This window comes from Plutella xylostella, chromosome 14, assembly GCF_932276165.1.
Source record: "Plutella xylostella chromosome 14, ilPluXylo3.1, whole genome shotgun sequence".
In the NCBI taxonomy this organism is placed as follows: Eukaryota; Metazoa; Arthropoda; class Insecta; order Lepidoptera; family Plutellidae; genus Plutella; species Plutella xylostella.
In genome coordinates, this window is record NC_063994.1 from 10,487,052 (window position 1) to 10,500,087 (window position 13,036).

General features: G+C 35.4%; 1 protein-coding gene and 1 non-coding gene across 16 annotated transcripts in view; one reads left to right on the forward strand and one right to left on the reverse strand.

Moving 5' to 3' along the window:
* LOC105381404 (neurobeachin) overlaps positions 1-13,036 on the reverse strand; it is a 462,556-nt gene that overhangs the window by 239,020 nt on the left and 210,500 nt on the right. The gene's annotated exons all lie outside the window — the stretch shown is intronic.
* On the forward strand, positions 7,374-7,446 carry Trnaa-agc. The gene has a single exon. It is a non-coding gene; the product is annotated as a tRNA-Ala (tRNA).

Below are 13,036 nucleotides of genomic sequence, written 5' to 3' on the forward strand. Positions count from 1 at the left end.
CATCTCGAGTCCATAGACCAATTCCCCAAACGTCACTTCTTTTTTTTTTTAAAACCTCCGTTACATTATGAAGTAAAAATTCAATTCTTATTCCAACAATGTTAATGAACCTAACAATCGTCCATCCTGACAACGTGTGCGACCCCGCGCACGACGCCGGTGCGTAACCTAACAATCGGCTGGGAACATTGGTCCATGGCACAGAGCTTACAATCATCAAACCAGAAATAAACTATGTTTTATAAACTACAATTTAGACACAGTTAACATCAACAATATGTTTTATAATCATTAAGTTTAACAATAATATACCTAGCTAAGTTTACTAATATTATATTTAAACAAAATGTAATCACAATGCTTTTTAAAGTAAACTTAAACATAATTAAATGAATTAAAGTTTATAAAAACTGAATGTTCAAGAGTAACTCAACTCGGAAGAAACAATAAATGCATTTAACAATAACAAATGAATGGGAATGTTCTTGGGTTAACACAAATTATACAAAACAATCCAACTTAATAATATATACCCAACATTTATCATTAACTAAGGAGTATAGGAAACGAACTTTCTCAGTAACCTAACTTACAACCATATTCATAATTTACTGAAACCTTATCAGTAATATAGAGTATAGGAATCTAACTTTATCAGTAACCCAACTCACAATCATCTTCCTAATGTACCGAACTTTATCAGTACTGAGTATAGGAACCGAACTTTATCAGTAACCCAACTCACAATCATCTTCCTAACGTACCGAACTTTATCAGTACTGAGTATAGGAACCGAACTTTATCAGTAACCCAACTCACAATCATCTTCCTAATGTACCGAACTTTATCAGTACTGAGTATAGGAACCGAACTTTATCAGTAACCCAACTCACAATCATCTTCCTAATGTACCGAACTTTATCAGTACTGAGTATAGGAACCGAACTTTATCAGTAACCCAACTCACAATCATCTGCCTAATGTACCGAACTTTATCAGTACTGAGTATAGGAACCGAACTTTATCAGTAACCCAACTCACAATCATCTTCCTAATGTACCGAACTTTATCAGTACTGAGTATAGGAACCGAACTTTATCAGTAACCCAACTCACAATCATCTGCCTAATGTACCGAACTTTATCAGTACTGAGTATAGGAACCGAACTTTATCAGTAACCCAACTCACAATCATCTTACTAATGTACCGAACTTTATCAGTACTGAGTATAGGAACCGAACTTTATCAGTAACCCAACTCGTAATCATCTTTCTAATGTACCGAACTTTATCAGTACTGAGTATAGGTACCGAACTTTATCAGTAACCCAACTCACAAACATATAATCTGAAATAAATGGATTATTATCATTATTATCATAAACAATGTACTGAACTTTATCAGTAACCAATCTGAAATAAATGGATCATTATTATTATCATCATAAACAATGTACTGAACTTTATCAGTAACCAAACTCATAAACATATTATACAATCTTTAGCAAGCAGTCTCTCAATAATAATGCCAAAATAGTTTTTACAAAATTACAATGTTTTGGGTGCTGAAAATGCCAGGCAAAGGAGCTACTTCCCTTCCTAAGACTCTTGCAACCCTAAATAGATCTATGTACGGCGATAAAAGCTTCTAGTTCTGTCCCTCATCATCAGAACAAGTCCTTGTGCATAAGTTGGTGCTGTTTTTCTGCCTTTGTCGCCCTATTAGTTTTGTGTTAATTAGGGTTTTCTTTTTATTTGTATGTGATGTAGTTTTAGTTTAGAACTAGACATTTTCCACCAGCACACCGAATGATGGGATAGGTTGTGTATTACTCATGCCGAAAATCGAGTGTACTACGAGAAATTTGTCCAAGAAGGGACCTGTGTATAGGTTATTATTGTTACCTTCCATTTATTTCTGAAACTGAATAATCTTAATGATAATTTGATATGGAGAGCGAGATCTCCTGGCACAGGTATTTTTATGCTTAATAGGAGGTCTTTACCTTGTATTAGTTATAAGTGAAAAGTTTTGAAATAACCAATTTTTAATTTTTTTAAATTAAAACCTTCTTATACAAGTTCTACTCATACGTTCGAAGCATACTCGACTACGCCTCACAAGTGTGGAATACTAGGTACCATGAATGTATAAACTGGGTTAACAAATACAAAAAGATTTTTAGAATACCTGCCCTCCAGGACCGGTATAGCTGTTCCCAGCTAATGATGACCGCTGAATGCGTCATCACCTCCTCCATTATCCAACCGTAAAATAGCTGACATCATATTTTCCATTATTATTATTCACGGCTTAGTAGACAGCCCTACGTGGCCCCTTTTTTAAATTAACTTTGTCATTCCGATCACACATATTTTTATTTTATTTTTAATAATACTTATTTGACGTGATTATAAAGCCATGGTCATTCCTATCACTAGCACTAGCTGTTGCCTATGATCATCGCTTCGCCTTAAAATGTTTTCCCGTGGACGACTCCCGAACTACCCACCCAACAACGTGCCATGGTGGTATTAAACTACTTACATGAGAATTGACAAATACAATGGCAATGGCAAAATACTCATTTCAATTAATAATCTATGTGTTTCGCATGTAGCCAACTAACGCAATACCAAATAACTTTGCATTCACTAAGGTTGGCATGTGTGAGCGTCTAACTTAAATGGTGCTATGCGATATCCCATAATATGACCGGTACTATTCTGATCAATAACTTTGCTCTAATCGCGTCACGTTATATTTATGCATTGAATAAAACATTTGACTCTGACCTTGACACCCCCTATTCCCCCTTAGGGGTTGAATATCCCAAAAACCCGTCTTAGTGAGCACCTAAGTTACAAAATGGACCCCATGCAGCACCAGACTTCCAGCACTTGTAGCTTCTAAGTTTTCGTAAAGACTCAGTGTGCACGTCACATTATAGATTATCATTTATTTCCAATAAGCTGATTTGTGATCATTTTGCTTCTCATAAACCTGGTTACTTTAGTTCGTTTTCTTTTTAAGTTTTTTTTTTTTTATAATGTCGTTCTCTCCTTTTGTATGTATTTAAGTTTATAAATAGCGGTTGTTCATAACTCTTACGACTAGATTTAGTTTATTATAGGTATAGTTAAACCTCCCTGTACCATTTAACTAGTTTACCTAGAATAACAGTAGAGTGGAAACTTGAGTAACATAATTTACTTTTGCATCGTTACCTATATTAAAATTTTAATTAAGTTTTCTCAGTATTCTAAAATAAAATATTAGATATAGATTTGGTATATAACTCTGTAATGTAGAAAATATGTAACTTTTTATGTTATTATTTGTTTATTATTATAATTAAATTATTAAAATGTAAAAGTCTAATTCGGAATTTGTTAATTGAATTTACTGGTTTTGAGTGAACTATGCACCATGTATTTATTAAGTTATAAGTTAAGTTGCAATTGTTTCAGAATGTACATTTACCTATCTATGGTAAAAATATTACATACATAATGTAATTATTATCATATGTTTAAAACAATTGTATTTTTACTTTTACTTTCTTCAAGAATTTGCACATTTATTGTTTTAAACTAATTTAATGTTTTATTTGGTTACTGGAGTATCTAACTGTTTAAGTTTAGCTAATTTCATTCCATTTTACAATACTTGGAGAAGTTACTGCTATGTATATTATAGCACAATATGAATATCTTAGGTAAATAGCTACTAGCTAGCTAATTACACTTTTCCACATGTGGTTGTAAGTGTAAGGGTCGCATTCTAGAACCCATATAAAAGATCTGTAGACTCTCAATGGTAAATGTAGCATCAGAAATTCGCTAGTGCTGAGACTGGTTCTAGAATTCGATTCTTAGTTATTATTCATAAGCGTTTCATGACCCCAGATGTGACACACACTAACACTATACACTATTAGCTGTACTTTAATAAATTCAATCAGATAATAAAACTAGTTGAAAAAATATACTGATTTAAGTTAAATTGTTCACCAAAGCAACTGTAAGGTATCTATTTGCATCACTATATTTTCCCTACTGAATGTAACAAACTTTGAATGGTTTTTTTTATGTTGTGTTTGAAATGTGATAAGTTAAGGTCAAGGTCAGGGAAAACTATAGATCGCATCCAGTGTTATGCTTTGGGAGAAAAGCCTTCTTCCAGCAGTAAAGAGCTATGCTGATGATGAGATTCAACATTAGTATTTTGTAAGCATTTGAGTTTCATCAATATCTAATAATACTCGTAGAGGTAGGATAAGGGAATACTAAACATCTAATTAATTGTAACTTCACTCACAATTTGACCTATCTAGTAGTTTACATTTACCCCATTAATAATTTAATTTTTAATTTCATCTGTAACTGTAGTTTTACTATTATTGGCTTTACTAAGTCAATCATCAGTTGTGAACCCAACCCTGTTGCATTAAGTGCACTCATAACTGGCTTAGGATACGGTGAAAAAAAAAACGGTGCTCCCTTACTTTACAGTCATAACAAGTCTCTAAAAGATAAGTTAAAAGTTGAGCTTTGAATAACATCACAATAGTTTTGATTGTTGTTAACATGTCCATCTTGTAACATATAAAAAATATAAAGTATGTCATAATTATAAAAGAGCAGGGCCGCCTGTCCTGTAGGGCTGGAACTGGAATCCCCACTGCTCATCAAGAATTGCAACAACAGATCTAGATTAAAACAGCGCAAAACCAAATCATCCAATCTAAGTCCCTGTTTGCCAAGTCAGTGTATGAACACCACATTGATTGAGGAGAGACAACCTCTCACAAAAACAAACCTCAATTGACCAATCAAGTCTTTTTTTCTGCCAAGCACCTCCTCCAAGATCTGGCCATAATTTGTTCATACGGAACACACTTAAAAGTTTTCCTTGCCACTCTGGTCTAGTCAAGAGAATAGAATTAAGACCTTCATACCAAATCTTAGCCAGACCTTGAAGCTTTTGCAGTGCAAAGTGAATGGTAGTGTTGTAAAGCTATCCCTTAAACATTCAAAAATATCTCTTTATCGAGACAAGACCAACCTCTTTACCTCAAACCAGTCCTTTGCTATCTCCAGCTTTCCTCTGCTCCGGCTGTCCTCTGCTCCGGCTGTCCTCTGCTCCGGCTGTCCTCTCTCCGCTCCGGCTGTCCTCTCTCCGCTCCGGCTGTCCTCTCTCCGCTCCGGCTGTCCTCTCTCCGCTCCGGCTGTCCTCTCTCCGCTCCGGCTGTCCTCTCTCCGCTCCGGCTGTCCTCTCTCCGCTCCGGCTGTCCTCTCTCCGCTCCGGCTGTCCTCTCTCCGCTCCGGCTGTCCTCTCTCCGCTCCGGCTGTCCTCTCTCCGCTCCGGCTGTCCTCTCTCCGCTCCGGCTGTTCTCTCTCCGTTCCGTCTGTCCTCTCTCCGCTCCGGCTGTCCTCTCTCCGCTCCGGCTGTCCTCTCTCCGCAGCAGCCACCGTCTGCTCCGCTTCAGCCTCCAGCTGCCTTCTGCTCCTCTGCAGCCTCCGTCTGCTCCGCCCCAGCAGCCTCCAGCTGCCTTCTGCAGCCACCGTCTGCCCCGCTCCAGCCTCCAGCTGCCTTCTGCTCCTCTGCAGCCTCCGTCTGCTCCGCTCCAGCCTCCAGCTGCCTTCTGCAGCCACCGTCTGCTCCGCTCCAGCCTCCAGCTGCCTTCTGCTCCTCTGCAGCCTCCGTCTGCTCTGCTCCAGCCTCCAGCTGCCTTCTGCTTCGCAGCAGCCACCGTCTGCTCCGCTCCAGCCTCCAGCTGCCTTCTGCTCCGCAGCAGCCACCGTCTGCTCCGCTCCAGCCTCCAGCTGCCTTCTGCTCCGCAGCAGCCACCGTCCCACTCCAGCTGCCTTCTGTTCAAGCACAGACCCTGGCCCGGGCCTCATCCTCCATGGCACCCTGGACTCGGTGATCTCGGCCTTGGGCACCTTGAGCCCTTCTTCTTCTTTTCAAACCATGGTCCTGGGACCATCTTGGTCCCCAATGTGGTGTCTCTGAAACTCGCACACAAAAAAAAAACATGGTTTGAATCGGCACCAGACATGTACCACCTCTTAGGCAGCATTAACTACTCTGTGTATAAGTTTTGGGACCAAATATAAATATGTCACTTGTTTCCAAAGGGATGTTTTATGGGTCGCGTAACTAACTATATTGATATAGACTAACAGTTATGTCTAGAAAACTGTTTGTACTTGCATTCATAATTAAACACAATTTTTCCTCATTTTCTAACTATTGAGGTTATGAAAACTTTTGGCATTTAAGTTTAACTTCACTCGTGGGTAAAATATCCATTGCTAATTGAAGCTATTAAGTATACTATTGTATTCCACATAAAATCGTAGTATTCACAAGATTGATAAAGTCATTATTAAGATTCTTACAACAAAAATGCACGCGGAAACTTACCACTCCTGAAATGTTGCATACAGACGCTAATCCTTCTTATGTGTGCTTGTATTCTATCCTTGAGTGAAATGAGACATCGTATAACTTTCGACCTTTCGCTTATATTCGTACTTTTCGCACTTTTACAATTTTTAACATCAATCACAAAATCCAAGAATCAATCCATCTCGAGTCCATAGACCAATTCCCCAAACGTCACTTCTTTTTTTTTTTAAAACCTCCGTTACATTATGAAGTAAAAATTCAATTCTTATTCCAACAATGTTAATGAACCTAACAGAAGGCTGATGTTAACTGAAATATAAATGAGGGGAGCCACAAAGCCTACCTACATAGTTAATTTTAGCTGAACTTCTTGAATGGATATTTATAAAATTCAATTTAAAAAAAAAGTGTTGCAAAAGTGGTCAGTATACGAAGCCGAAAGCGGGTGACTCAGAAAGTCATTAAGAACAACTATTTTTCCTCAAATTTTAGAAATCCTACTTATACCTATTTTTTGCAAGACTTCTTTCCTATGAATGGATACCTGAATATAACGTTTAATAACGTATATCAATAACCTCGTACACGTTATAAAACGCTATATTTTTACGAAAAGTTGAAAATAACATATTTTTATGTCCTCTGGAATTTCCGCATAGACAGTATATCTTGTCATATCTAAACTTGTTTGAAGGGAAATTAGGGTGCACGCAGCGAAGATAAGTTCTCTCCAACTCGGCAACCATTTAACTAATCTCTTAGCTAATTACATTCGAGATCATTTTGGAAGTCGTTAAAACAATTATGTGCGAATGTAGACGTTGCTCAAAATAAATTATACAAATTAAATGTGAAAGGCGCTTTGTTCTTGGAAGACGCCGAAATGTCTGCGAAATGTCCTTAGTCTTAATGTTTTTTTTGTGAAGGTATCTTTTAATTCATAATGATAAATACCGGGGGCGTAGCTCAGATGGTAGAGCGCTCGCTTAGCATGTGAGAGGTACCGGGATCGATACCCGGCGCCTCCAAATCTTATTGGTATTTTTTTCCTTTTTTTTTGCGGACCGGACAAACATTATTATTTATTTCTAGCACGGTTACAGTAATTTTTAATGTTTTTTTTTTATGTTTAACTGCTTTTTAAAATTAGTTTTGGCCATACCTTTATTGTGATAGTATTATTGCTTTATGCCATAGTGATATTTATTATTGCTTTAGATATGTTACTCGTATCATAATCCTACAAATAAATATATTAGATAAATATGTATCGTAAACTGCGATTAACAATTTTACAATATCTACAACAGAAACCAAATTACAAAAATAATGCTCTTTCTAAAATATTGCCAGACTAACCCCCTTATTCATAGAGAAGTTACATAACGTAGTAGAGATGGCGCTACTGAGCCCACGATAACATCAGCTCCGTGTTTATTATTGTTTTAAAAATACTAAATGCCCTAAAATCATTATAGAAACCAAGTGAATACGCAGAATAAATGTCTATTGTAGACAATAACTGTAAATAATTGTGAAAAGTTATTAAATAGTAAAAGAAAAATATGTGTTTACAAAAAAATATTATTGTGATGGAATATACATCCATTTATAAGTGATCAGTGAATAGTGATAAACAAATAACAAGTGAAACTTAAAGATCAATTGTCGAAACTAAGTGATCATCAAGTGATAAACTATTTAAAAGTTAAAATACAATTTGTGTGAAATCGAAGTAAACAAGTCCAAAGTCCACAAACGACTTTTTTCACACTCACATACTGTTACCTATTTTCACCGTCACAATTATCTGCCTCGGTGGTCTAAGCGTATAAGCGCTTGGTCCACAACTCTGAGGTCGTAAGATCAAATCCCGCTGGCCTCCTGGTGTCTCTTTTTTGTTTTTTTCTTCAATCGCTTGATTAGATATCAACTTCAAGTCGTTAAATCTGAACTCTAACCATGAACTTTTTGGATACAATTACACTGAGGAGACGACGGCGCTCTCGGACAGTAAGTGATGACACTATGGAAAACATTGAAGATTCTAAATTATCACTGGATGGCACTACTAACAGCATGCCATTAATATCTGATGACGATGAAGATGATAAAATTAAAACCCTAAAAGAAAAAATAGAACAAATTTCTATGGAACTGAGAACTGCCCATGAGGAAATATCTTCATTAAATCTAGAAAATGCCGAGTTAAAAATTACAATAGAAAAGCTAAAGAATGATAATGAAATAATGAAGAAGGTAACAAACAGCCTAAAGAATGACATTGCTACTCCGAAGAGAAAAAAGGGCAATAAAACAAATAATATTTCAGGAGGACCGATGGACAGCCCCAATAGCACAAAGAAAGAATCATCTATAGCGAAAAAAAAACAAAAGTTGAATACACCTTCACCAACGTTAAGAAATAAGCCATCTAGTATACCAAACCCAGATAAAGTTAATGCGCAGACCCAAACAAATTTTTCAAGACCGAATACGAATAATTCTGTAACTAAAACGACTGTTCACAAGAACCGACGTAACAATGTGGTAATTACAAGCTCAAACACACGTAACGCGTTGTTAGACCAAGCTGAGAAATCCTTAGGACACGGTGAATCTAAGCTGTGTCATTTTAAATACATAAATGGAGGAATCAAGGAGCAGCTTTCAGGTCTACTTGAAAAAACTAAAGACCTTACTCTTAATGACTACTACATCATGATAATAGGAGAGAAGGATTTTGAATCATCGAGAAACTATTTCGAATTGGTTACATTTATTCGAGGTGAACTACAAAAAGTTCACAATACAAACATAATTATATGCCTACCGACCTTTCGATGTAATGAATTTAGCACTATGTACAATTGGCGCGTCGAAACATTCAATAATTTGCTGTACATGGACAATTTATCTTATGAATACGCATACATACTAGATAGTAACTTAAATTTGAGCTTCGACAGCAATAATTTTACTGGACAAAGCGGATTTCTCAATGATAAGGGATTGACAATTGTATTTAGAGACTTGTCAGTTCTTATGCAACATATACAAGCATATAATGCTAAAAGTCTAGGAATAAAGGATAAATTTGAGTCTGAGTCAACTTCAGAAAATAGTAATGAATCAAATCTTTTTCGTGTATAACTCTATTAATATATTGCACCAAAACATAAATGGCCTAATATCAAAATCGGATGCATTGTCGATCCACATTGATGAAATGTTGGACAAAGACATAAATTTAGACGTGATATGCGTTACGGAGCATAATATGACTAGTCATTCTTTGCCGTCTTTAAATATACCAAATTATACAGTAGCTGCAAGTTTTTGTAGACAAAATAGTCACGGTGGAGCATGTATTATGGTTTCAAAAATGCACAAATACAGAGAATTGCCTGAAGTTCAGAGTTTTAATGTCCCCAATATTATTGAATGCTGTGGCATTCATCTGACAGAGCACAATATTAGTCTGATTTGTGTATACAGACCCCCTAAATATACTTCAAGAATTTTTGACATCTTTTTCAAGAAATTTAACGACCTTTTGTCATTATTATGCAAAAATCAAAACAAAATAATTATTTGTGGAGATCTAAACATAGATCGTCTAAATAAAACGAAAACGAGCATGGACTTTGAACAACTTTTGTATAGTTTCAACCTTAAACTTTCACTAAATGTACCGACCCGTTTAATTAGTGGTACATGTCTTGATAATTTTATTCAGAACATTAGAGGTTGCAAAGCAAAAGTAATTGAACTAGCACTGTCAGACCATACAGCCCAATTATTAAATTGTCCTGTGAAAAAAACTTGCAGTATAGATAGTTGGTACATTGAAAAACAGGAATATACTCAAGAAAACCTAGATAAATTTAAGTATTCGTTATCAAAACTTAGTTTCCAAGAAATTTACGATACAAGTGATCCTAATCAGGCGTTTAAAATATTTCATGAAAACTTTAAGCTTTTTTATGATTTATGTTTCCCAGTAAAGAGGATAAAAGTACACTCAAAGCATCGTCCAAAATGGTTAACAAAGGGTATAAAAATATGTACAAGAAGAAAACGCGAAAAATTGTGGAAATACAGGATGTTTCCAAATGAAGATAACAAAAACGATTATAAAACATACTCAAATAGACTCAAAAGGGTAATTAAACAAACACAACGGGCTCAAAATGAATACAACATTATAAATTCAGAAAACAAATCAAAGGAAACATGGAGAATTATTAATAAATGTAAAGTACAACATCCAACCGAAGAAATAAAGAAAATTAAGGTGTCAGACCAGTTTATTCAGAATCCATTAGACATAGCAGAAGCTTTTAATAATTTCTATATTGACGAAGTACATACAGTTAGCGAACGAAACCTTAAAACTACGGAATCATGTACAAAAAATATACCCAACCGGGAAAAGTCCGTTTTTCTCAGCAAAACGGAACCCCGCGATATCTATAAAATAATCATGAATCTAAAGAATACCAACAGTACTGGTTATGACAAAATCTGCACTAAAGTCATTAAGTATGTTGCTACAATAATAAGTCCAGTTTTGTCCTATATTATAAATTTATGCATTGAACATGGCATTTTTCCGACAGATTTAAAAATATCAATTGTTAAACCATTGTTTAAAAAAGTTGACCGAGAACAAATGGGATATTACAGGCCTGTAGCGTTGATACCCATTTTTTCAAAAATATTCGAAAAGGTCATATATAAATGCATTTATAGCTACTTTGAAAAACATGACCTATTTGCATCTGAACAAGCTGGCTTTCGAAAAAATAAAAATATTAATTTGACAATTTATAATTTTCTTATGACAGTTACAAACAAACTTGACAAAAAGCAATTAGTAACTGCATTATATATGGACTTGACAAAAGCGTTTGATTACGTTGATCATGACATATTATCGAGGAAACTCTTTTCATACGGAGTTAGAGGAAATGTTCTAGATTTAATAAAATCATATCTTTATAATAGAAAGCAACAAACAAAAATTACTAGACTTAACAAAACAAATAAGACAGTTACAGAATATGCATCGACTCTTAGAACTGTCAAATATGGTGTCCCGCAAGGAAGTGTTCTAGGGCCACTTCTCTTCCTTATTTATATCAATGATTTTCCCAAGGCTATCGGTTATCCTGTAGTTCTGTTTGCTGATGACAGTACAGTCGTGTACACGGGTAATAATTCAAAAGACATTGAAAATAACATAAATAATAATTTAGTTGATATAATTAATTGGCTGACATTGAATAATTTAATCTTAAATATAGACAAATCTAATATAATGACATTTAAAAATAATTATACTAATAAATCTAATGATCTAAATATTACACATAATGGGAAATCACTGACGTCTATAAGTAGTACTAAATTCTTAGGACTTCAGATAGACTCCCACCTAACATGGAAAGACCAAATTGAAATAGTTTGTACAAAGTTAAATAGATTTTCTTACGCACTATACATTCTATCTAAAGTAGTTAGACAGGCTACAGTATTGACTGCATATTACGCTTACGTAGCATCCACTCTTCGATATGGTCTTATATTTTGGGGCAATTCAACAGATAAGGAAAGAGTATTTATAGCACAGAAAAGATGTATCCGTGCTATATGTAGGCTAAAAAGAAGAGATAGTTGCAAACCCTATTTCAATAAGCTGTCAATTCTCACATTACCGTCGTTGTACATCTTGGAAATTTCCTTATTTGTAAAAAACAATCTTAATCTTTTTAATACATATAGAAGTGAAAGATACAAATATAAGGTCAGTGCATTTTCGAGAGCAACAGCGCTCTTCGATAAAAGTGTATACGGGATGGCTACTAGAATTTTTAATAATATCCCCAAAGAAATAAGAGAGACTGATGATGTAGATTTGTTTAAACATAAACTAAATAAACTTCTAGTAGCCAAAACATACTATAGTATAGATGATTTTTTTAATGACAAATTTTAATGTAAATACCTACTGACATGCATGTTTATTATTTACTTATTTTTTTTATTATTTAGGTATATCTTTGACATTTACAATTTTATTCTCAGACATGCATGATTTCACACTAATAATATGTTTGCACGCCCTACAAGGGTAGAATGTAGCAGGTCTTCTCTGTTTTTCTGTAACATCTTTGTGTACCTACGTTCATGCAAATAAATGATTTTGATTTTGATTTTGATTTGAACGTTTTAACTAATAAACTGTTTTGTCCCTCTCCGACAAAGAACAAGTTGTTCTTTGACAGATAGGGACAAAACAGTTTATTAGTTAAAACGTATTGTAACTTTTCTATGAATAAGGGGGTAAGACTTTGTACCGGTATTTTGTACAAAAAAAATCAAAGTTACACACGTAACATTTTTTGTTTGACCAGGCTCACATAACTTGTCGGTGCAGTAGCTAGGTATATCTGGCTATTAGCAATGGCAGGTCGGCGCAAGGTCGGCGGCTGCGGACGACACTGTGCAATATTGATGCGGCTGGCGGCGGCTTGCTCCTCTCGCGCCCTCTGCTTTCTTGATACCGTACCACCACTGACATGTTCAATTAATTTTTAACCCGGGGCAACGATC